The following is a 25,982-nucleotide window of genomic DNA, read 5'->3' on the forward strand; positions in this document are numbered from 1 at the left end:
AAATCGATGTGTAAGCGTTGCCAAGGGGAAGTGGCTTTTGGCCATGCAAAGAATTTCCGCGGTGGTGCTGATTGTTGTTCGGCACACACCACGCAAGAAGAGCACATATTCGTAATCGCGGCATCGATTCCGAACCAAGTACAGTGCTGACGAGCAAGTTGTTCTCACTATACCCCAGTGTCGTCGGTGGAGAAGCTGTAGCCGGCCGCGGTGGTCTCGTGGTTAAGGCGCTCAGTCCGGAACCGCGTGACTGCTACGGTCGCAGGTTCGAATCCTGCCTCGAGCATGAATGTGTGTGATGTCCTTAGGTTAGTTAGGTTTAACTAGTTCTAAGTTCTAGGGGACTGATGACCACATATGTTAAGTCCCGTAGTGCTCAGAACCCTTTGAACCATTTGGAGAAGCTGCAAGACAGAGGACTGTAACGAACGTGGGACCACGACCCTAGACTGATCATTATCAGAACGCAACAGCAAAACACCACGTCGTACAAAAAGTCTCTCCTTGTGAGCAAAAAAAATGGCGAACCAACGGGTCCCCGATCCGTGACTTTGACAAGGGCCATTGCGTAGCAACAAAACTCAGAACTGGATCAAGGACAGGGTCGGCAGCTGTGGCTGTAGCTACACGACGAAAATCAATCGGAAACGATTCGACCACGTCATCGGTTTCCGCATCAATGAACAAGCAAGTAAGTTCGGAGGAATCGAATGCCTTATCCTCAGCAACAGGCAAGCGGGACGACGCATCGGCGTTTGCGTGCTTAGCAGTGGACCGATACAATATATCGTAGCGGTACTGAGAGAGGAAAATAGACCAGCGAATGAATTTCTGCGCCGTACGTGGAGGTACAGGCTGAGTCGGATGAAAAAGAGATGTCAAAGGTTTGTGGTCTGTGATTACGGTAAAGTGGCGACAATACAAGAAATCATGAAACTTTGTAACACCAAATACGAGAGACAATGCTTCTTTCTCGATCTGTGAATAATTTCTTTGAGCAGACGAGAGCAATTTGGACGCAAAGGCAATAGGGCGATCGTGCGATCCATCTTTGTGCGCAAGCACAGCACCGATCCCGAAATCCGATGCATCCACCATCAACAAAAGGGGCTTCTGGGGATCGAATGGCGTAAGGCAAGTATTGGAAAGCAACGCCGATTTCAACTGGCGAAAGGCGCGTTCGCATTCCGTCGTCCAGACGAACGGAACACCCTTACGGCGTAAGCGATGAAGCGGAGCTGAAATGGAAGAGGCGTGCGGCACATATTTATTATAATAGTTGATTTTTCCCAGCACACTCTGTAGCTGCTTCAAGTTCTGCGGCGATGGCAAGTCTTGTATGGCACGAAGGTGCGTGGGACTGGGATGTATGCCTTGGGCTTTGAGTACATGTCCCAAATATGGCAAGTCCCTAGCAGAAAACACACATTTGTCCTTCCGCAAGCGAAGACCATTTTGTCGCAAGACCTGAAATAATGTTCTGAGATTGGCCAAATGTTCTTCTTCCGTCTTTCCGGAGATCACAATATCGTCCAGATAATTTGCTGCAGTAGGGACCGACGCACAAACAGTTTGTAGATACTGCTGAAACAATGCAGGGGCGGATGCACACCCGAATGGCAGTCGTTTGAATCGATACAACCCAAGATGCGTGTTAACCACCAAAACGCGCTGGGATTCTTCGTACACCGGGTTTTCCAAGTACGCATCTGCTAGGTCCAACTTCGAAAAATAATTACCCGGGCACAGTTTGTCAAAAAGATCTTCCGGGCGGGGCAAAGGAAAAGTTGCAATCACTAGTTGTGGATTCACTGTTGCCTTGAAGTCCACACAAAGTCTCAACTTTCCAGAAGGTTTTGGCAAAATTACCAAGGGTGATGCCCAGATAGAAGCCTGCACACGTTCAATTACACCTTGTGATTCTAATGTAATGTTTTTGCGACCTCATCATGCAATGCGTGGGGAACACTGCGCGCTCTGAAAAATTTCGGTTGCGTGTTTACTTTCAGTTCCAAATGTGCTTTATAGTTCTTAGCGCAACTGAGACCCGGTGCAAAAATGTCTGCAAATTCTTCACATAGACGAGAAACACTGTCTGAAGGCACAGTCTGGTTCACTGATAGTACCTTATTTACTATAGACAAGTTAAACAACTGAAGAAGAAGAACGAAGGACGTAAAATGACAAGTTTTGTTTGTCCTTTGTATGTTGCAAGAAGGCTGCACTGTCCTACAACGGGGATCTTTTGTCCTGAATAGGTGGTTAACCGAACATTTGCGGCACACAACGGAGGTGTGCCCAGCAGTTTGTAAGTGTCTTGATTGATCAGTGAAACTGCAGCTCCGGTATCGAGCTGGACTGGTATCATGTTGCCGTTAATGTCCAAGTCTACAAAAAGTTTATTGTCCTGCTGACGACAAGAGCGACTGTCTCGTGCAGCATGAACTGACACTGGTACATAATCACTTGCGACTTGACGGGAGTTCCGGCGATGTCAACGCACACTATTTTTGGGACGAACACAGTCACTGTTGGAGAGAGTGTCACTGGGCGCAGTGGAATGAACGAGCCGGCCGCGATGGTCTCGTGGTTCTAGGCGCCACAGTCTGGAACCGCGCGACCGCTACGGTCGCAGGTTCGAATCCTGCCTCGGGCATGGATGTGTGTGATGTCCTTAGGTTAGTTAGGTTTAAGTAGTTCTAAGTTCTAGGGGACTAATGACCACAGCAGTTGAGTCCCATAGTGCTCAGAGCCATATTTTTTTTTTTTTTTTTGAATGAACGACATGAATTTCCATGGGCGACGTTTCGCGAGCCTGAGTATCCTTGGTTTGATCCCGATTCCGGCGCGAAGCAAAGGGCCCGGATCGGTTTTGAGCTTCCGATCTGAGCTTCTTCTGGCAAACGCTCTGAACATGTCCTTTTTTATTACAATGAAAGCTAACAGCTTGGCGTGACGGGCAATTCTCACGCGAATGTTTAGTAGCACACCGCGGGCACGATTTGATCACCGCATTAGCTTGCCTGCGCGGCACACGTGGCTGAGAGCCTGGCGGCAGCGGCGCGGCCGGGCGCGAGGACTGTTTACTGCTCCGGTCAGCTCGCCCGGCGGGCCGGTTAACCTGACACACTGCTGGCGAAGTTTCAAATGATTCCTCAGCAAAGTCAAGTGTGTCCTGCCGATCCAATATGTCCATCACTTGTTGAAGAGAGGGATTTACTAGTTTCAAAATCTGTTCCCTAATACGAACATCAGAAACGTTCTGTGCAATTGCATCACGTACCATAGTATCTGATTAAGGGAATCCATATTGACACCCAAAAGCGCAATCCCTAGTAAGGCCTTGCAAGGTTGCAACCCACTCCCGATTAGTCTGACCGGTCGTACGTTTTGTACGAAAGAAGATTTACCGTTTGGCAACTACACTGACTGTTTCTTTGAAATATGCATCTAATGCAGAAAAAATTTCTTCGTAGGACAGAGTTGCTACGTCGCGTCGGGGAAATAATTTGACTATCACACGGTACGTGGTCACGCCGACAGAAGACAATAAATAAAGCTGCCGCTCGTTACCCTGAATTCTGTAGGCGGCGAGATGGAATCAAAATTGGCGGGACCACTCCGTCCAGCTTTCCAGTGCAGCATCAAAAGGTCGAAAAGTGGGTGCAACAGCGTGTTGTGGCTGCGTTAGCGGTGAAGCGGCTGCAGCCGCATCGTTTTGCATCGCACGTTGACCCTGGACGAGCTGTCCAAGGGCATCCAGTAAGGCCTGCGTCTGCTGATTCTGTACGCCATAAAATTCGGACAGTACATCTGGGGATTGTGGCGAAGCCATTACACAAATCAGAGCAATTTAGATACGAACACTTTGACGCTCGTCGCCAAATGTTGTGGTTGGCAGGAGAGCCAACCGTGTAGTAAAGGAGGCCGAAATGCCCGCGTCTCAGCTCACGCAGGATGGCGTGAGGTCTGAAACATGACAAGGGAAATAGAATTGAGAAAAACGGACGTAGCTGGTGGAATACTTCACTTTAATCCATTAATGATGGACGTCGCTCTTTATGGTACATGATTCACAATATCAATAGTACGGATACTGGCGCCTTCCTAGGTATTAGCAAATAACGTAGCTGAAGGCTATGCTAACTATCGTCTCGGCAAATGAGAGCGTCATTTGTCAGTGAACCATCGCTAGCAAATTCTGCTGTAAAACTGGGGCGAATGCTAGGAAGTCTCTCTAGACCTGCCGTGTGGCGGCGCTCGGTCTGCAATCACAGTGGCGACACGTGGGTCCGACGTATATTACCGAACCGCGGCCGATTTACAGGCTACCATCTAGCAAGTGTGGTGTCTGGCTGTGACACCACAGTGCTATCATTTACCGTCTAGTAAAGCCATAAAAAGAAATTATAACATGATTTACACGATGTCTACGTGATGCGAAAAATTGGCAATTGATGGCTCTGAGCACTATGGGACTTAACATCTGTGGTAATCTGTCCCCTAGAACTTAGAACTACTTAAACCTAACTAACCTAAGGACATCACACACATCCGTGCCCAAGGCATGGTTCGAATCTGCAACTGTAGCAGTCGCTCGGCAATTGATCATGGACAATAAAAAGTTTGAGGGTCTCCACATGAGAGCTAAAAAAATTTGAACATAATTTCTGTTACACATAAATATGAAGATTGTCAACAGGACTAATTATGTAGAAATTATAATTACGAACAATTTAAGAACTTCATTGGTAAGTATCATGTAGAGTATATTCTGGGTATGTAAGCAACTACTGCGTTTCAGTGACGGAACATAAGGTGCAAAAAATCGATTTCTTATCTTCTTCTAGAGTATTGCTGCACAACGGGATCCCTACCAGATACGGCTGAAGGAGGAAGTCCCAAAAGTTTGAAGATGGGCCGCTCGTTTTGTATTACGGCGAGTGTCATGAATATGATAAGCACGTTGCAATGGTAACCATAACAACAAAGGCGTTTTTAGTTGCGGCGAGATCTTTCGGGAAATTTTGATCATTAGCTATATCTAGTAGGGAGAAATGAGCATCTTAATAAAATAAGAGAAACCAGAGCTTGCACGGAAAGATTAGTGTATTCATTTCCAATCGGTGCCATTCGTGAACGGAAAAGTGGAGAAATAGTGATTCTACAGATCATCTGCGTAACACGTAAGGGAGAACTGCAGCGTAGTCATATACACGCAGATACAGTTGTAGATGTATACAGTGTAGCAGGAGGAATAAATTATCAGATTTGTAGACGATTTAATGGTATACAACGTGCGAAATTTAGTGTACAAGCTGACACCTCTGACAAGAGTAATGGTTGTAACGCAACTGGGCATTTAGTCGATCTGAACTTCGATGACAGATACATCAATGCAAGTTGCTTAATTTATGCCAGAGTTCGTCAGCTACAGTGTTGGCATGCTTCTCTTTCGGCATCCACGAACACATATCCTGAAAGAGTGAGATACCTAGTGAATGTCCTCGCTAGGAAAACAGCCGAACTCCCTTTCGGTCGTGCTAGTCAGAATGCATGGTCAACATCCGGTCTTGTGTTATCTTGTTAAAAGATAACGCGAGGGATTCCTTGAAGAAAGGACAAAGCGCACAACCTTAACATGTCACAAATGTATCGGCTGCTATGAACTTACTAGCTATGCGAATCAGAGATGATAGTATTAAATAGCCTACGAATCTCCATATCATCTCATCATATGCTCGGACCATATTACGATGACGAATGCTGTGACAACATTCGTTCCCTTCGGAGTCGGCGCACACCGGTAGGTACATTTTGTAGCTGTGCACAGAATCTAAGTTTGTTAGAAAAGATTTGAGGCAACTGATGTGATCAGTGTTTTGATTGGGCACTGCCACTGTCGGGAAGCAAACAGATATGAATTTCTCTGTCAAATGCGCTATAAGAATACATAGCTTGTCATATCCTGGTTCTCCTCTTACCGTAAGATGCAAATTTGTCTATGCAGGTCATCTGCTTTACTCGGTATACACACGAACAAATACATTTACACGTTTTTTATCAGAGATATATTGTTCCTAAATTAAAAGGATCCCATCTGCCGATCCTGACTGATGCACTGTAACGCAGATTCCTCCCTAAATAAACCCCACTGGGATTCCCTGCACCGCGTTACCAACTAGCCTGGGATTAGGCCTCAAAGTCCATGCCTCTCCGCTGGGTCATTAATCTAACATCCAGGTCCACCTTTAAGGGCAGGGAATAAAAGGTAGTAGCAAAAAAATTCAATCTCCTCTGGGAATGCAGCCGTATTTATCGCTAAAGAGAATGAATTGTCTTATTGTTTCAATATCTTGCACTGTCTCTTGAACATGTGGAACTCCCTTGATTATATTCCAGAAGTGCCTCATATTTCTCATTCCCTTTACATATAACAAGAAATATAAACGTTTTCGCTTGACAAACATTTACAGACCAAGGAAAGAACTCACAACAGTGGCTGCAGTGCTTACAGTCCGTGGTGCTCCAGACGTCATCGCACCGTCCGTTTGGATACATGTCTTGCTGCAAACAAGCCCATTATCTGAAAGATACGTGACGTGGCTCTAGGATAGTACACAGCATCATGTTTGTCCTCTCGGGTCCTAGTCGCGTAGCGCCGTTGAGCTACTCTGTGATGTTGGGTATGGCCCTCCTCAACTGGTCGATACCATATACACATGGCGGTTGTAGGATGACGACCAACTGAACAGCAATACCACGGTTAATTTCTTAAGTAACAGAACACAATAATTTTTCCTCGACAGCTAGTGCTTGTGAGAGGCGAGGGTGTCGTCGGGAGTGGCCGAGGGACTAGTGTGAGAGGATCACTCTCTTTCTCTGTGTGCTTAAATGATCTGACCGACAGGCTGAAGAGCAACCTACGACTATCTGTTGATCATGCTATGGTGTATCGGTAGCTATCGTCGTTGCCTGTAGTACGCTACGAGATGACTTAAACAAATTCTCTAGTTGGTGTGATGGATGGCAGTTTACTAATTTTGAAAAATGGAAATCGAATCAGATTAGTAGGGAAAAGAATCCTGTAATGTTCGTATACTGCTTTATTGGTGCACCGCTTGCCACAGTCATGTCTGGGCGTAATGTTGCAAAGTGATATAAAATGCAATGAGGAGGGAAGCATGGTAGCAGGGAGGGCGAATAGTCGACTTCGGTTTATTGTGCGAATTTTAGGACAGTGCTGTTCTTCTGTAAAGGAGACAGCGGGTAGAGTACCAGTGCGACCCATTCTTGACCAGTGCTCGTGTGTTTCGGGTCTTAACCAGATGTGGAAACAATTCAGATGTGGGCTGCTAGAGTTGTGACCGGTGGTACGGTCGCCAGGCGAGTATTACGGAGATTTTTCGTGAACTGACACGGGAATCCCTGATGGAGAAATTTAGAGAACGGGCGTCTGAAGCTGACTGCAGAAGGATTCTACTGCTACTGAAGTAGTTTCGTTTAACGATCACGAAGACAAGAGATGTTAGCGCCCCTACGGAGGCGTGCAGACGGTCTTTTTCCTTCGCTCTGTTTGCGAGTGGAACGGTAAAGGCTATGATCTACTAGTGGTGCGAGATCCCCTCAGCCTGGCATACGGTGGCTTGCGGGGTATGTATCTGGATGTAGAAGATAAACCGGTCACGACAGACAACGGTCCTGCCATTTTATTCTGACACACATGCTTCATTCATGAGCCCTAACACGATTTCCTCACAAGCAACAACTTTCAAATGTCATTTCTGAATGAGAAATCCGCCGCGTAATTCTTCCCGATGCATGCAATGTAATGGCGTTGTTTCTAGCTACTTTTTGCAGTTGGGCAGAAATGCTAATCATTTGCATATCTAAGCACGTAGTACAGTTCATGCCAATTTGACTTTTTCTAGTTGCAGCCTTCAAGGACATTTTTCCCGTGTTCAACACGCACAGGGCGTAGGACAGAGAATCGCTAATATTGACACGAAGCGCTCTCCATCACGGTACCTTGGGGAGTGTATAAGTAGATATAGATTTGGATGTCCGACGTAGAAGTGTCACCATGAAAATTCTGTAGGAAGTGCAATAGTATTTTCCACTATTACCCTTGCAAATAACTCATTAAGTACTGTGTCCAGGTCGTATCTGCACTTCTTACCACAGCCAATAACAGGTCGATATATTCACAGAAATAATTCCGTACACTCTTATTCTTAGGTGAACATCCATCTGTCGAGAGGCACCGCGATGATGTCTAGGAACGGGAAACTAGGATTTCTGTCGTTGCAGTGTTGAGTTATCGTGGTCTGCACGTGTGCTAAGGACCGTTTAATGTTTACTAATTGCTTGTCTCATAATATGAGGGGAATTAACTGACGATTGAATAAGGAAGGAGATTAACTGGAAGGCGCTCGGTTCCGGCCGCTGGCCACGGGCGCCTAACTGCGGGTAAGCAGCCGGCAACTGTTTGGAGCAGCGTCCGTATTGATTGGACGAGTCTATCGCGTAATCATCCCGTACAGGAGGCCCGCGTAGGGCCAGATTAGATTGCTCCTCGATGGAGTACTGCCAGCTTCATTCATGAGGCGCGCGGATGTTACGGAAGGCAGCTAGACGTGTATGTAGCTCTCGCGGAGCGTCACGTTTTGGTGACCTTTTCGGGTCTGTCATTGTTGTTATCGAGTGTTTTCAACTTACTCCCCTCTAATAACCAAAAGTGATGGGTTAGGCGCAGTCACAGACAAATATTAACACAGTTTGCTGTAAGTACACTGTATATTGTGGCAGAGAGTATTTCGTATAAAGATAATGAAACTTCCGACCCATTCCATTCCCGTAGTGAGCGAGGGAAAAATTGTCTATATGTGTGTGCGTACCCTACTCTCTCGCTCGAATTCTTGTGATTCCTTTGCTAGGCATACGTTGATGATGATGATTGGTTTGTGGGGCGCTCAACTGCGCGGTTATCAGCGCCTGTACAAAGTCCCAATTTTTTTTCACAGTCCAATTTTTTTTTCACAGTTCAATCTAGCCACTGTCACAAATGATAAGGATAAGGATGATTACAAAATGATGAGGATAACACATACGTTGATGACAGCATAAGTTACCCACAGTTTTCCATTATCTATGTACACGCAAAAGGCTTTGGGAAAACAATGTGGCTTTCCTTCCAATGGTTTTCATTTAAATTCCCCGAGCACGTCCATTAACTTTCGTATGGGCTATACCGACCTGTTATGATGATAGCAGCATGTCTGTGAGTTAGTGTAGGGAAGCGTGTAGTACCCTTGATGGTTCCTGATCAGCGTTTCAGCCTAGTGGCCGATTTTAGAATTACATAAAAAATGCAAACTAGAAACCGTCAAAAGCAGTTACCGGAATATTCTATTGTTTTCTGCTGTTGTAGGATATGAAGCTGTGTTTTGTGCAGCCTTTGTAAATATTGCCAGTTGTTCATACACAGCCGGAAAAAAACGTAACCCTCTCAAAAAGTGTGTTCAGTCTCGCAAGTGGTCATCGTCGATCAAATGGCTCTCAGGAGGCCTACCTGTGCGCTGTCTGTTTTGATTCTGCAGGCAGTAACTGTGCCGATTTTAGAGGTGAACAGTGTTTGCAACATTCATTTTAGGGTACAGCCATACCTCATCAATGAGTATGTAACCCTATTGAATAACTTCCGTCGCTTGAAAGGGGTCGCGTGGTGGGCCTGTGGAAAGGTGGATGGACGTATCGACGGATTCTTGCACATGTTGAACATATTGTGTCGGTGATATGTCCCTGCTTTCGAGGTGGTCTGTGTAACATTCCCACCCCTGTAGACCACGTAACAGGCTCGCGTCAAGGCTGACGCAATGTGCAAGCAGCGGTGACCGACCGAACTTCGTCCTGGGACGAAATGTGGGCCATTCATGACCATTTGGAAGTATCTAATGGCAGCAGGATTAAGAACACGTGTTCATCTGACCAGAGCACCACTGACACCATGAACCACCAGTCATGGCCTCTCTGGTGTTGTGAAAGTATTGACGAAAGAATGGAATGGCGCTCTGTTGTCTTCAGTGATGAGAGTGGTTTCTGTCTGTATCCAGAAAATGGACGTAGGCTTGGTGAGCTGCCTATTCCAGCCCGCATTCACCGACGACACACAGGTCTCTTTCCAGGCTTCTTGGTGTGGTGTCCATCTCTTACACGTCAGTCACATTTGGTGTTTTTCCAGAGTAAAGTAACCAGTGCCGCTACATTTAACAGGCTGTTATTCTCGTGCTACTGCCATTCCTTCGACAGGAGGGTGATGTGTTTTTTCAGCAAGACAGTGCACGTCCACGATAGGACTGTTGATATTTTTAAAAATATAGCGAATCCGAAATATCGATTTTAAAAGGATATCATTATCGGCTCTCGGCATGTCGAACAACAGAATCTGTATATCGTAGGAAAAAATATCGAGATGCCGGCCTATAAAAATATCGGCTGCACGGTTTTAGAGCTGTACATTTACGTACTGATTTACTGTTAGATATTTTGTACCTCACAATCTAGCAGCCTGCCTATATCCCTTAGTGCAAGAATTGAAAGGTAAACGATACACGTTCACGCTTGGCGATAGCCGCTTTGCTAACCATGGTAACGGTACGTAAGTGGCGCCATAACAGGTGTCCGATAGGTCCGTCGTTCGGTTTCGTCACATATCGACATCCTTGTTTGTTTCATTTCTGCCAACGCCAGTGACGTAGCATCCGTAGTGACAAAATCACGTGACGACGCTAAACGCTCTTTGTACTGGAAGCACCAAGCGCCGGTTACGTCAGCATTTTCTTTCACACGTCTCCGTCCATAGTAGAAATCAGTCTTGCAACTGGTAGCGTTAAAAATCGTTTTCTTAATGCAAGTGGGTGCTATTTCTTCAAATCGCAAATGTTGTTACTTCATTCACACCGCCATCCCCCAGTACAATCGGACTTCTTCTTTTGTATCACCTATACTTACTTCACACAGTCAAAGAGAAAAATTGGACGTAATGAAAGCTCAAAGCAGTAAAATTATGTTCTACTACTGCTTCAGAAGAACAACTTCAAATATTTACCGTAAATAGTGAAAAAATGTATACTAAAATAAAAATATCGGCACTCGATATTGACATTTTGGTATCGATACATCAGAGGAAAAGATATCATCTATATATTCTGTGAAATGTATCGATATATCGATATTTTATCAACACCCTAGTTCACACACAGCTGCTGCAACGCAATGTGCTCTTCTTGGTGTATAATAACGGCGCTGGAAATCAAAATTACCAGCTCTCTCGCCAGCTGAGAAATGTTGTTGTGGTCTTCAGTCCTGAAACTGATCTGATGCAGCTCTCCATGCTACTCTATCCTGTGCAAGCTTCTTCATCTCCCAGTACCTACTGCAACCTACATCCTTCTGAATCTGCTTAGTGTAGTCATTTCTTGGTATCCCTCTACGATTTTTACCCTCCACGCTGCCCTCCAATACTAAATTGGTGATCCCTTGATGCCTCAGAATATGTCCTACCAACCGATCCCTTCTTCTGGTCAAGTTGTGCCACAAACTTCTCTTCTCCCCAATCCGATTCAATACTTCCTCATTAGTTATGTGATCTACCCATCTAATCTTCAGTATTCTTCTGTAGCAAGCTGAGAAATATGTGACAAGATAAAGTAGGTTCAAATGGTTCAAATGGCTCTGAGCGCTATGGGACTTAACACATGAGGTAATCAGTCCCATAGAACTTAGAACTACTTAAACCTAACTAACCTAAGGACATAACACATACATGCCCGAGGCAGGATTCTAACCTGCGACCACAGCGGTCGCGCGGTTCCTGACTGAATCGCCTAGAACCGCTCGTCCACACTGGCCGGCGATAAAGTAGGAACTTATCAATTTTAAAATTTTCCTGACTGTTCAAACAAATTTCGGGCTTGCAGCCGGTCGTCGTTCAATACTTTGCACGATATTTCAACTGGGCGCCTGCCAGTCTGCGACGGCTCACCTGAAGATGACTGGCAGGTGCCCAGTTGAAATATCGTGCGAAGTATTGAACGACTACCGGCTGCAAGCCCGAAATTTGTTTGAACAGGAACTTAGTCATTATCCACGGCACGCAACAACCATTGACAAACTGCAAAAAAGGCGGAAGATGCTTGGAACAACCTATCGTAGGACTTTTTTTTCCTCAGGCGACTGTTAACAGCAAAAAAATGGTTCAAATGGCTCTGAGCACTATGGGACTCAACTGCTGTGGTCATCAGTCCCCTAGAACTTAGAACTACTTAAACCTAACTAACCTAAGGACATCACACACATCCATGCCCGAGGCAGGATTCGAACCTGCGACCGTAGCAGTTGCACGGTTCCGGACTGCGCGCCTAGAACCGCGAGACCACCGCGGCCGGCTGTTAACAGCATCCATATATTTGTTGGACTGGCTAACGAACACCATGTTGTCTTGTAAATCATTTATTCAACTTGTCCTTGACGGTGTGAATAAATTGATTTTGCAGACAACATTGTGTTGATCATGTATTTCAACATACATCGCAAAATGCCATTTGGCACCTACCTTTCCGTCAGAGAGCGGTGGGCGGGGGAGGGAAGGGGTGGGGTGAGTTACGAGTTTACTGTGACGTGTATTTCATTTGATGTGTCACTGTCATCGTACAGGGTGTTTCCTTAAGAAAGTGCAAAAATTTAACAGAGGATGCTCCACTGAAGAATTTGAGGTAGGGAACCTGAGGTCGGAGAAGCCAGCTTTAGGAGATAATAGATAAAAACACATTACTGTGTATTTTCTTATGTACATAAGTTACAGTTAACTGCAAATACCCCCAAAGACACCATGAAAGTACCATTTGTACTGTATCTTTCACAGTGTTGTGAAACTAACGGCCATCAACTTCAATGCAAGCATGACATTGGCGAACAAGATTCTGACACAACTGACGAATGTCCCTGGTGTGTTTCTAATCACATCACAGGCAGTTACAATTTTGGCAACTAATTCCATTGCCGTATCCACTGGGGTCTCACACACAACTGACTTTAGATATCCCCATAATAAATAACCAAGGGCATTCAGACCAGTTGAGGTTTTAGGCCGTGGAGTAGGACCTCCCGGTCCAAACCAACGACCAGGAAATACAGCACTGAGATGGTCGCGGACATCCACACTAAAGGGAGGCGGTGCACCGTCATATTGTATCCACATCTTCTCACTAACAGCCAAGGGTACGTTCTCCGACAACTCAGTGTGCACGAAACTGAAGTACTGGTGACCAATCAGACGGCCTATTGCATCATGACTTCCTAGTAATCAGACTCGTCTTCCTTTTTTCCTGCCGGCTGCTGTGGCCGAGCGGTTCTAGGCGCTTCAGTCTGGAAGCGCGTGACCGCTCCGGTCGCAGGTTGGAATCCTGCCTCGGGCATGGATGTGTATGATGTCCTTAGGTTAGTTAGGATTAACTAGTTCTAAGTTCTAGGGGACTGATGAACTCAGATGTTAGTCCCATAGTGCTCAGAGCCATTTGATCCATATGAATCTTGTTTCCTTGCACGAAACAAAAAATAACATGTATGCTAAATAAACGGCACAGTACGTAAACTTGTACGTATGTTAGTTATAAATAAGCTGAAAAACCGCAATACTAGACAAAGCGGTAGACAAGTTCAATTCCATACCTCATTAAGCTGGCTTCTCTGATCCCAGGTACCCTACCTCAAATTGTGATGTGGAGCATTCTCTATGTCCTGTTACAGTTTTTACGCTCTTACAGAAACACCCTTATACTACTCGCCACCTCACTCGTCAATGAAAGAAAGAACCTTATCCTTGAGGGTGCTGCATTTTTTCCGGCACTTTATCTAAGTGTCGTATAATATGTTAAAGCTGTTTGGAGGATGTTGTTAATTCTTCAAATGGCTCTGAGCACTATGGGACTTAACATATGAGGTTATTAGTTCCCTAGACTTAGAACTACTTAAATCTAACTAACCTAAGACATCACACACATCCATGCCCGAGGCAGGATTCGAATCTGCGACCGTAGCAGCAGCGCGGTTCCGGACTGAATCGCATAGAACCGCTCGGCCACAGCGGCCGGCTGTTAATTCTTTGGTTACAGAGTTTAGGGAGGGGGGAGATTAAAAGAGTTTTAGGGTAATTAAAACTCTGAATACTTTTTAAATTACGTACACAGTGCATTAACGGTTAAGGATACTTCGTCAGTTGTACACAAACTTGTACATTGAAACGGCAGAAGGTCTTCTACTATGGAACACGTAATATTTCCAAATGAACTGATTTTCTTTAATGCTTTAATAATTTTTCACTGTTTTGAAAATGGAAACGTCAATATTTTTTAATTAAAAATGTATAGGTTCCATTTAAAAATGTTTTTAGCTATTAACTGGCTTCTGATAATACTTCTTTGTAATTTAATATCATTTACTGTTTTTTGGGGTGCACAGGTAATAATAATGTAATTCACAGACTATTAAATACAGCATTGACAAGATTTTCTCAACTGCAAAACTTTTAAATTTAGATATAATGTTTATTACTAAGTGTGTGGCCAGATTGTACCCTGGAATAGTCTTTAAAATTTGGAAACACGTTACTCTCTGGAGTCATGTTTATAATTTCAGAAACAAGCTTGAAACACACACAAAGTGAATGCAGATATTCAAAAATGGAGCAAGAAAATATATTAAACTTTTTTTAAAGCTCTAGCTATAGACGAAAGCCTGAAAAGTGTTCGAAGGTACAACACTCTCGCCTGCTTGATAATTTCTTCAATCTTTAGAACTGGTGGGCCGGCCAGTGTGGCCGAGCGGTTCTAGGCGCTTCAGTCCGCGCGACCACTACGGTCGCAGGTTCGAATCCTGCCTCGCGCATGGATGTGTGTGATGTCTTTAGGTTAGTTAGGTTTAAGTAGTTCTAAGTTCTAGGGGACTGATGACCTCAGATGTTAAGTCCCATAGTGCTCAGAGCTATTTTAACCATTTGGAGAACTGGTGGCATTAGCTTTTTGTATGCAGTTTCCTAGACAGATACTTTGCATTTTTCCTGACCTTTGTAGTAAATCTTCCATGATCTTCCATAGTACAGAATTTTCTTTTCCCCTATTGCATTCACATAACTTCTCTTTCTTTTTCTCATCTGTACCCCATTTTTCTGCGTCTAGTGTCTCATGTTGAGGTACGACAACGTTTTATGAGTTTTTGTGTTCTGTGTATCTGACGGAACGTAGGTACCGGCCCTGTATTCACCTACTGGGTTGTGGGAAACAGCCAAAAACCACATCCAGGATAGATCACATTCAAGTCCTTGTCGTCAATCCGCGAGGCGGATGCGATCTTGGCCAGCTCGGCTCTCCGCCCCCAAAGCCTGAGCTTCAGCTCTCTCTCTCTCTCTCTCTCATCTGGGCAGGTCATTTCATTCATATTCTTTTCACTGCTTAACAATACTTTTATTTAAGTGACGTGGTTGCTCCAGTGACTCATCACTAATCTTAGCCTGCGCAACAAAATTAAATGTTCACTCTTTCGAAAATCAGTACTTTTCTCCCACTACATCCCCTGATCCAACCGGTTAATAAAAGCATCCGATTACCGTTTTCGATCAATTTTCGATGCTTAACTTCACCCAGATTAATTCACCATCAGAATGTGTGATAATCTCTCTGGATATTACCGAATTATTCACTGCCATAAATGCTGCACCACCACTGGCGACTACACAATTTGAAACCATAACTGTGAGGCGTGGAATACACTGCTTCAAATTAAGTCATGATTTGATAGGACTCATCTTCCCATCTGCAGGAATGAATTCCTTCGTCAGCAAAGATATAAATTTCTATTTCAGATAGGTTATAAGAGGAAAAAATTTATGTAGCTTGTCATGTCCTGGTTCTCCTCTCACCGAAAGACACAAATTCGTTCGTTCAGGTCGTCTGCTTTACTCGGTACACACGCAAAGTAACACAATTTCATATTTTTTACTAGAGATACATTGTCCCTGAATAAAAAAGCTCCCATCCGCTGGTCCTTGCTAAATAGTTCCCACTGGGATTCTCTTCGCCGCATTACCAGCTAGCCTGGTGTCAGGCCTAAAGTCCCTGTCTTTCCGCTGGGCAGGGAATGAATACTTGTAGTAAAGAAATGGGATCTTCTCTGTGCATGCAGCTGTCTTTATCGCAAAAGTTAATAAATTGCCTTATTGTTTCAGTAGCTGGCTTTGTTTCTTGCTGCAGTGGAATTTCCTACATTATATTCCCTTTATATATAACAGCAGATACAACAGTTTTCTGTTGACAAACGTTTGTAGGGAAGCTGCCTTCTCACGCCATATAGAATTCATACGCTTTCCGTTGTGTGACAGCCTAGTCCGCTGTAACAAGTTAAAACGTCATGAATGTTGCGAAATACTTTAAAATAGTAAAGTAAATAATCTGAAAAGTTAATAGCATCTCGGGAGTGATGCTAAAATGATAATGTGTTAAGTTTCAGTTTAATAACTTCAACAGTTTTTCGAAATTTGGGCGTTTTACGTAAAAATCATTGGCGCAACAGGAAGGAGCTCGAAAAATAAAAATGTATATTCAGATTCCTTTTTCACTGAATTTAATGGAAACAGTGTGCTGGATCTCACAAAGTAATATTTTGGTTGAAATTAATGATTTTCTGTTTTTGTGTTGTCCTAAGAGTAAGGAAGCAAGATAGATTAAGTAAGTGATTAGATAAAGCTAGGATGTTTAGATTTAGGTAGAATGGAGGTAGCCTATAATAACAAAGATGTGAGAAGTTGCCAAAACGTAGCTATAAAACTATAGCTGTAGCATCTCTCTAAAGGGCAAGTTCAGAGCTCATCTATTGCGTGCATTGCAACTAAAATAATTCTCTCGCCAAAAGTATTTAACCTAGCCACAACAGAATTTTAATATAGATACTTACTTGTGCGATGATTGCACAAGTAAATTGAGAGCTTCATCAGCCTTCAGAAAATGAAGCAATTCATTATTTAATAACTTGAAGTGGTGCTTTACTAGCCCGAATGGCTAGAAAGTAAGGCAAATGTTGTCGACTGTGCCTTCGGCGATCCGCACCGCGGCTATATAAATAAGAGCGCTGTGAGATAGAGTCAGGCTCCTGTTCTCTTCTAGATTCGTATCAGCACGCACTCTGTGTCGGAAGCCACGTCGCTTTTGTGCATTTACAAGGAACAGCCTTGGATGCCATATTACATAACTCGGTACGCATGTAACAATGAGTTCGCATTGTGGTAAAGTGTTAATTGCAGAAAGACGTCAGTGATTTATTCTCAGTTTGCGTACGTCGTATTTTCACGTGTCACCGCAGGACAGACCTTCTGTCATTACTAGCGTGGCGTTTGATGAATATTAACATCAAATTTTGGCGAGCATTCACTTAGAACATTTACATCGATAACGGTTATTGAATAATTTCGTTATCTAAGGATAATAGGATCTGCGCAATAGACTCTGAACAGCTCTGATGGTACAAGAGTTGATAGTAGCATTACTTGGTTAAATATTTATTTGAAACTTTATGCTTTACCGTTTTCAGAATACATTGAAAATTGTTGCAGTAAACTGCATTTTCTATGAATCCCAGACATCATCCTAAATCCTCAGAGTAATGAACTTCAATGATCAATAACTTTATATCTCCATCTGAGTGAGCACAGTGTAATTTAATTGCAGGCATCACGTTTTTTGCTAATCACTTTCGGGTTGCCAACCTGGTAGTTAGAAAGCCTGTGTTGAGAACGGCAGCAATAGAAATAAATTTCCAGCAGCCACCCCGCACGTTCATAATCAAACTTTCGATACTAGGTTCCAACCTCCTCGATATCGTTGGAATATAGTTCATACCCAGCCTTAAAAACAGTAAACATCATTTTATCCTGTTGGAATCTCCTCAGCATGGTTGAAGCTAGCTACTCCCCTGTGCCCACAATAGGCGTATCCATCGTGAAGGCGCATTATGTTCGTGTTTTTTAACCACGTTGTTTTTGCTACAAGGAGGCAAGAAAAAACTATCACGTGACTGTGCATGTGTGAGGCGGCCGTTCTTCATGCTACATGAAGAAATCGCTATGAGGGTCCACAGAGAAACTGTTGCCAGAGGCTGCACAGCCAACCACCATGCATACCAATACCAGTCTGAGAAAACGCACGTGCCTACCCACCCAAGGAACCTCTCATTGTTCTTGCAGCCCCAACTAAAACAGACCTTCAGCTGGAATGCTCCAGATTTGTTTCCTGACTCTCTCTCTCCCTCTGTCTCTCTCTCCCTCTCAAGTGGTTCCTTCTTGTTCGTGTGAATACTTGCATGAATCAATGTGTTCAAATATGAATACCAAGGTTTTCATTTCCTCTCAGAATACTGCATTCCTATTGGCTAATGCTGAATCAATAAAAGTGTGTCTGGGTCAACCATGGTCATGTCACTGTCTCTCTGTCCTCATCAGTGCATCAAGTTCTGCACAGGGCATCCATACACCTCTACCATTAAGCAGTCAGCAGCAGCAATCAGCAACAGTACCAATGGCAAATGTCCTAGGCGAGTAAAACTACCAGGTAATTACATTTTCAGATCGAAAACTGTAACTTTTCCTTTTTTTAGAATTCAGTTACTAAGAATTTTGTAGTACTGAATACATGTCACCTTATTGCGTCTGATAGGATTGAAGAAGAAACAATAGTCGATTCAGAAGAGATAAGGGATCCAGTGTTATGATCAGAATTTAGGGAAGCCTTGGAGGACTTAAGGTCACATAAGGCAGAAGGGACAGATAACGTTCCATCAGAATTTCTGAACTCATCACGGAAAGTGGCAACAAAACGACTATTCACGTTAGTGTGTAGAATATATGACTCTAGCGACATAAAATCTTACTTTCGGAAAAATGTCATCCACAAAATTTCGAAGACAGCAAGAGCTGATAAGTGCGATAATTATCGCACATCGGCTTAACAGCTCATGCATCCAAGTTTCTGACAAGAATAATAAACAGAGGAATGGGAAAGAAAATTGAGAATGTCTTAGACGACGATAAGTTTGAGTTTAGGGAAGGTAAAGGAACCAGAGAGGCAATTCTGACGGTGTGGTTGATGGTGGAAGTATGACTAAAGAAAAATCGAGACCCGTTTATAGGATATGTCGACCTATAAAAAGCATTCGATAATGTAAAAACGTTCAAGACGTTCAAAATTCAGAGAAAAATAGGGGTGAGCTATAGGGAGAAACTGTTAATATGGAATATGCACAAGAGCGAAGAGGAAATAATAAGAGTGGACGACCAAGGATGAAGTGCTCGGATTAAAAAGTTCGTTACACAGGGATGTAGTATTTCACCCCTACTGTTCAATCTATACATCTAAGAAACAATGATAAAAATAAAGAAAAGGTTCAGAAGTGGAATTAAAATTCAAGGTAAGAGGATATCAATGATACGATCCGCTGATGGCACTCTATCCTCAGTGAAAGAGAAGAAGAATTAAATACTCTGCTGAATGGAATGAACATTCTAATGAGTACAGAATATGGACTGAGAGTAAATCGAAGAGAGACGATAGTAACGGGATTTAGCAGAAATGAAAACAGCGTGAAACTTAACATGGGGACTGATGGTCGCGAAGTAGATGAAGTTAAGGAATTCTACTACGTACGCAGTAAAATAACCATTGGCGGACAGAACTAGGAGGACAACAAAAACCGACTAGCACTGGGAAAAAGGGCATTCCTGGCCAAGCGAAAGCTACTATTATCAAGCATAAAAATGTTTCAGAGTATGCACATTTGGAGCACAGCACTGTATGATAGTGAAACATGGACAATGGGAAAACCAGAACAGAAGAGAATCGAAGCTTTTGGGATATGGTGCTAGAGATGAGTGTTGAAAATTAGGCGGACTGACAAGGTAAGGACTGATGAGGTATGCGAAGCATCAAAGAGGAAATGAATATGTGGAAAACATTGCTAGGGAGAAGGGACAGGATGATAGAAAATCTGTTAAGACAACAGGGCATGATTTGCATGGCACTAGCGGGAGCTATAGAGGGCAAAACGTGTAGAGGAGGACAGAGTTTGTAATACATCCAGCAAATAATAGAGAGCGTAAGTTGCAAGTGCTACTCTGAGATGAAGAGGTTGGCACAGGAGAGGAATTCGTGGCGGGCCACATCAAACTATCAGAAGACCGTTAATCCAAAAAAGTATTTCGGCATATACCCACCAAACTGTGGATCAGTTGACAGCCAGGAGGCAGTATTGTCAGAAGCAGCAACAGCATCGTAAGTGTATATATTTTTCTTCATCGTAGTACTGTGTGTATACATAAAATGTTCTGAGACAATTTCTTTTAAAAAAATTTTTAAAGAAATTTCTTTAAAAAAATTCACTATAGCAGTGTGTATACGTAATACGTTATTGGGTGAGACATGCTCTTTATTGGTGTTGATGATTTTGAGAAAGCGGAACAGGGAGGGGCAGAGGTTGTGATAAGTTCCCCATCGCAGATGTCGTGTAAGTGTATATTAAAAATTTCTTAGTTTCGTGTGTGTACATGCCTTTTTATTTCATTAAGTCAATGTGTTGTAGGTGATTTCAGCGAGATGGATCGATGCATCAACAGTGGTTTTGCTGAGAATGATACGATGCACATGTGTGTAGGAGATGGAGAGTGAGCTGCGACAACGTGAGATGCTGGAAGTGATTCCTATTGATCTGAGGGATATGGCATCGAGCTAGAGCAATACAGGTAACTTTTATGTGCATTCCTGCTTCTTTCATGTTGTTGTTGTTGTCTTCAGTCCTGAGACTGGTTTGATGCAGCTCTCCATGCTACTCTATCCTGTGCAAGCTGCTTCATCTCACAGTACCTACTGCAACCTACATCCTTCTGAATCTGCTTAGTGTACTGATCTCTCGGTCTCCCTCTACGATTTTTACCCTCCACGCTGCCCTCCAATGCTAAATTTGTGATCCCTTGATGCCTCAAAACATGTCCTACCAACCGATCCCTTCTTCTAGTCAAGTTGTGCCACAAACTTCTCTTCTCCCCAATCCTATTCAATACCTCCTCATTAGTTACGTGATCTATCCACCTTATCTTCAGTATTCTTCTGTAGCACCACATTTCGAAAGCTTCTATTCTCTTCTTGTCCAAACTAGTTATCGTCCATGTTTCACTTCCATACATGGCTACACTCCAAACAAATACTTTCAGAAACGACTTCCTGATACATAAATCTATACTCGATGTTAACAAATTTCTCTTCTTCAGAAACGCTTTCCTTGCCATTGCCAGTCTACATTTTATATCCTCTCTACTTCGACCATCATCAGTTATTTTACTTCCTAAATAGCAAAACTCCTTTACTACTTTAAGTGTCTCATTTCCTAATCTAATTCCCTCAGCATCACCCGATTTAATTTGACTACATTCCATTATCCTCGTTTTGCTTTTGTTAATGTTCATCTTATATCCTCCTTTCAAGACACTGTCCATTCCGTTCAACTGCTCTTCCAAGTCCTTTGCCGTTTCTGACAGAATTACAATGTCATCGGCGAACCTCAAAGTTTTTACTTCGTCTCCATGAATTTTAATACCTACTCCAAATTTTTCTTTTGTTTCCTTTACTGCTTGCTCAATATACAGATTGAATAACATCGGGGAGAGGCTACAACCCTGTCTCACTCCTTTCCCAACCACTGCTTCCCTTTCATGCCCCTCGACTCTTATTACTGCCATCTGGTTTCTGTACAAACTATAAATAGCCTTTCGCTCCCTGTATTTTACCCCTGCCACCTTTAGAATTTGAAAAAGAGTATTCCAGTCAACATTGTCAAAAGCTTTCTCTAAGTCTACAAATGCTAGAAACGTAGGTTTGCCTTTTCTTAATCTTTCTTCTAAGATAAGTCGTAAGGTCAGTATTGCCTCACGTGTTCCAACATTTCGACGGAATCCAAACTGATCCTCCCCGAGGTCTGCATCTACCAGTTTTTCCATTCGTCTGTAAAGAATTCGCGTTAGTATTTTGCAGCCGTGACTTATTAAACTGATAGTTCGGTAATTTTCACATCTGTCAGCACCTGCTTTCTTTGGGATTGGAATTATTATATTCTTCTTGAAGTCTGATGGTATTTCGCCTGTCTCATACATCTTACTCACCAGCTGGTAGAGTTTTGTCATGACTGGCTCTCCCAAGGCCGTCAGTAGTTCTAATGGAATGTTGTCTACTCCGGGGGCTTTGTTTCGACTCAGGTCTTTCAGTGCTCTGTCAAACTCTTCACGCAGTATCGTATCTCCCATTTCGTCTTCATCTACATCCTCTTCTATTTCCATAATATTGTCCTCAAGTACATCGCCCTTGTATAAACCTTCTATATACTCCTTCCACCTTTCTGCCTTCCCTTCTTTGCTTAGAACTGGGGTGCCATCTGAGCTCTTGATATTCATACACGTGGTTCTCTTCTCTCCAAAGGTCTCTTTAATTTTCCTGTAGGCAGTATCTATCTTACCCCTAGTGAGATAAGCTTCTACATCCTTACATCTGTCCTCTAGCCATCCCTGTTTAGCCATTTTGCACTTCCTGTCGATCTCATTTTTGAGACGTTTGTATTCCTTTTTGCCTGCTTCATTTACTGCATTTTTATATTTTCTCCTTTCATCAATTAAATTCAATATTTCTTCTGTTACCCAAGGATTTCTAGCAGCCCTCGTCTTTGTACCTACTTTATCCTCTGCTGCCTTCACTACTACATCCCTCAGAGCTACCCATTCTTCTTCTACTGTATTTCTTTCCCCTATTCCTGTCAATTGTTCCCTTATGCTCTCTCTGAAACTCTGTACAACCTCTGGTTCTTTCAGTTTATCCAGGTCCCATCTCTTTAATTTCTCACATTTTTGCAGTTTCTTCAGTTTTAATCTACAGGTCATAACCAATAGATTGTGGTCAGTCAGAGTCCACATCTGCCCCTGGAAATGTCTTACAACTTAAAACCTGGTTCCTAAATCTCTGTCTTACCATTATATAATCTATCTGATACCTTTTAGTATCTCCAGGGTTCTTCCACGTATACAACCTTCTTTCATGATTCTTAAACCAAGTGTTAGCTATGATTAAGTTGTGCTCTGTGCAAAATTCTACTAGGCGGCTTCCTCTTTCATTTCTTAGCCCCAATCCATATTCACCTAATATGTTTCCTTCTCTCCCTTTTCCTACACTCGAATTCCAGTCACCCATTACTATTAAATTTTCGTCTCCCTTCACTATCTGAATAATTTCTTTTATTTCATCGTACATTTGTTCAATTTCTTCATCATCTGCAGAGCTAGTTGGCATATAAACTTGTACTACTGTAGTAGGTGTGGGCTTCGTATCTATCTTGGCCACAATAATGCGTTCACTATGCTGTTTGTAGTAGCTTACCCGCATTCCTATTTTCCTATTCATTATTAAACCTACTCCTGCATTACCCCTATTTGATTTTGTGTTTATAACCCTGTAGTCACCTGACCAGAAGTCTTGTTCCTCCTGCCACCGAACTTCACTAATTCCCACTATATCTAACTTTAACCTATCCATTTCCCTTTTTAAATTTTCTAACCTACCTGCCCGATTAAGGGATCTGACATTCCACGCTCCGATCCGTAGAACGCCAGTTTTCTTTCTCCTGATAATGTTATGAGTGTTTATAAGATGTACTTGCAGCGGTAGAAAGCTATGTCTAGAATGTTGTACGTAAATTTTTCGTTATTCTTCTTCTTCTTCCCACATGTGTTTCACCACTATACACTGTGGTGCGGGTAGAGAGGACAGTGAAGAAACCACCAGCAAGACGCGGTCCTTCTGTGCAGCATGCTCCACTGTGTAAGACGCCACTTGTCGCTGTGCGGGTAGCCACAGCAATTACAACCACAGCCACCCCTGCCGCCGCCGCCGCCGCCCCCACACCAGCTCTGCACTGGCACCCATGGGCTAGCCTCTCTCCGGCAACTGGCTCGTGGTTGTGACAACAACCATCTCTGCAGCTGCAACCAGGCTGCTCACACTAGAGCAATGCACCACCTCCTCCTCATCTACATTTTCATCTGAACCACAAGGTACGCACAATTCCCTGCTCCTCGTTGCAGCCAGCAGCAGCAGCATCCTCGTCAACTAGTTGTAGTTATAGTAGTAATAGTAATCCTGTGGCTGGTGGCGTTTCTCTCCTCCTTCTATTTGGTAAAGGACGTCAGATTCATAACACCAGACCGAAATCAGAAAACTCAGTTACTATTGACGTCTTTGGGAAGTGAGTCTCGTTTAGTAGGACTGAGTAGACAGCAAGAGATTACCGTGACCCTGTAGGGTTGCTGAAAATGTGACTTCGTGTTCTGGAAACGGAAATGCTCAAGGTTGTTAATGATCTGCGGTATACTGGCATTAAGTGCAGCTCTGAAGTATGCGTCAAACTGTCACCCCCCCCCCCCCCCCCCACCAAACAGGCCTGTGGCACTCAAGAGACAAGGGTTCACTATCTCAGTATCTTTGGTGGGAAAATGGATTGATATCGCGGAGCACTACAATCGTTAACCGTTTCGCGGGGCCACCTTGAGTGCTCTACTGGGCTAGTTTTCCGATAAAGAAATCAGAGTGACAGCTAAAGCCTTAGCCAAATAGAGGGTCCAGGTATACTAAGGTCCCTAAAGATATAACTGATTGAAGGAATGTCGAAAATAAAGCCGATCAGACTTGTTTTTCATGGTCAATTCTGACTGAAAATAATAAATATTTCAAACAGAGAATTTTTTGTTATTGTGTAAAAAAAGGCATCTCTACACTGAATATTACAACCCAATCATTCGTCAAGAACCAAACTGTACCTCAAGAACCAAACTGCATCTCAAGAATCAAACTGTATTTGTGAGAATTGAATACACGAAAAATCTCGTTACCATGCATCTTTGTTGTTGTTACTTACAAAAAACCTATTAGCGATTCTCCTCGGTATCATTCTCTTTCCAGAATGTTCGGTCTCGAAATCGTGTTTCGCTTTCCCTTCAGACGCGAATCCGTCAAGAATCAGTCTGCAGATCAAATCTGGACTCATCTGTTAAAAGAATATTGGCGCACCCTTCGACTATCCAGGTGGCAAGTCGACACTTCACTCTAGATGTTTCTTTCTGTAAAGACACTTCAGAGGCACACATACAGCAGGTCTCTGACAACAAAGGACACTCTGTCGAAGCCTTCCCTACACCATTTGCCTCGATAACAACACGTCCAGTGGATGCTGCGAGGCACGATGCTGTGCAGTTCTAAGCAGGTACCGTCGTACCCTTGCAGCAAGGTAACGATTCTCTCTTCTTGAAGTCACACATGGTCGGCCCTGCCCTGGTCTTCGGAATACAGTTTCGGTCCCTATAAACCGTCGCCACACCCGAAAAACAACTGAACGATTCACGTTAATCGACTGTCCTGCTTCCATTCTTCCTATGGCCCTCCACCGCAGGGAGTCTGGTAGGCGTCTTCCCGGTGCGTTACTGCACAGTCGTGGCTGTGTTCACAGCCATTGTGTGTATGGGACTACCCGACAAACACTACTCCGCTTAATAAGTGCTCTGACGTCATCGTAGGCTTGGATTGGATTGGATTGTTTGGCGGAAGACACCAAACAGCGCGATCATCGTCTCATCGGATTAGGGAAAGACGGGGAAGGAAGTCGACCGTGCCCTTTCAAAGGAACCATCCCGGCATTTGCCTAGAGCGATTTAGGGAAATCACGGAAACGTATATCAGGATGGCCTGACCCGGGATTGAATCGTCGTCCTCCCGAATTCGTTGGCTTGGTTTTCCGTTGACCGAAATACCACCTTCCGTACGGAACACGATCGTACGGACATCTGTTGACAATTTGTA

This window comes from Schistocerca gregaria, chromosome 1, assembly GCF_023897955.1.
Source record: "Schistocerca gregaria isolate iqSchGreg1 chromosome 1, iqSchGreg1.2, whole genome shotgun sequence".
Classification (NCBI taxonomy): domain Eukaryota; kingdom Metazoa; phylum Arthropoda; class Insecta; order Orthoptera; family Acrididae; genus Schistocerca; species Schistocerca gregaria.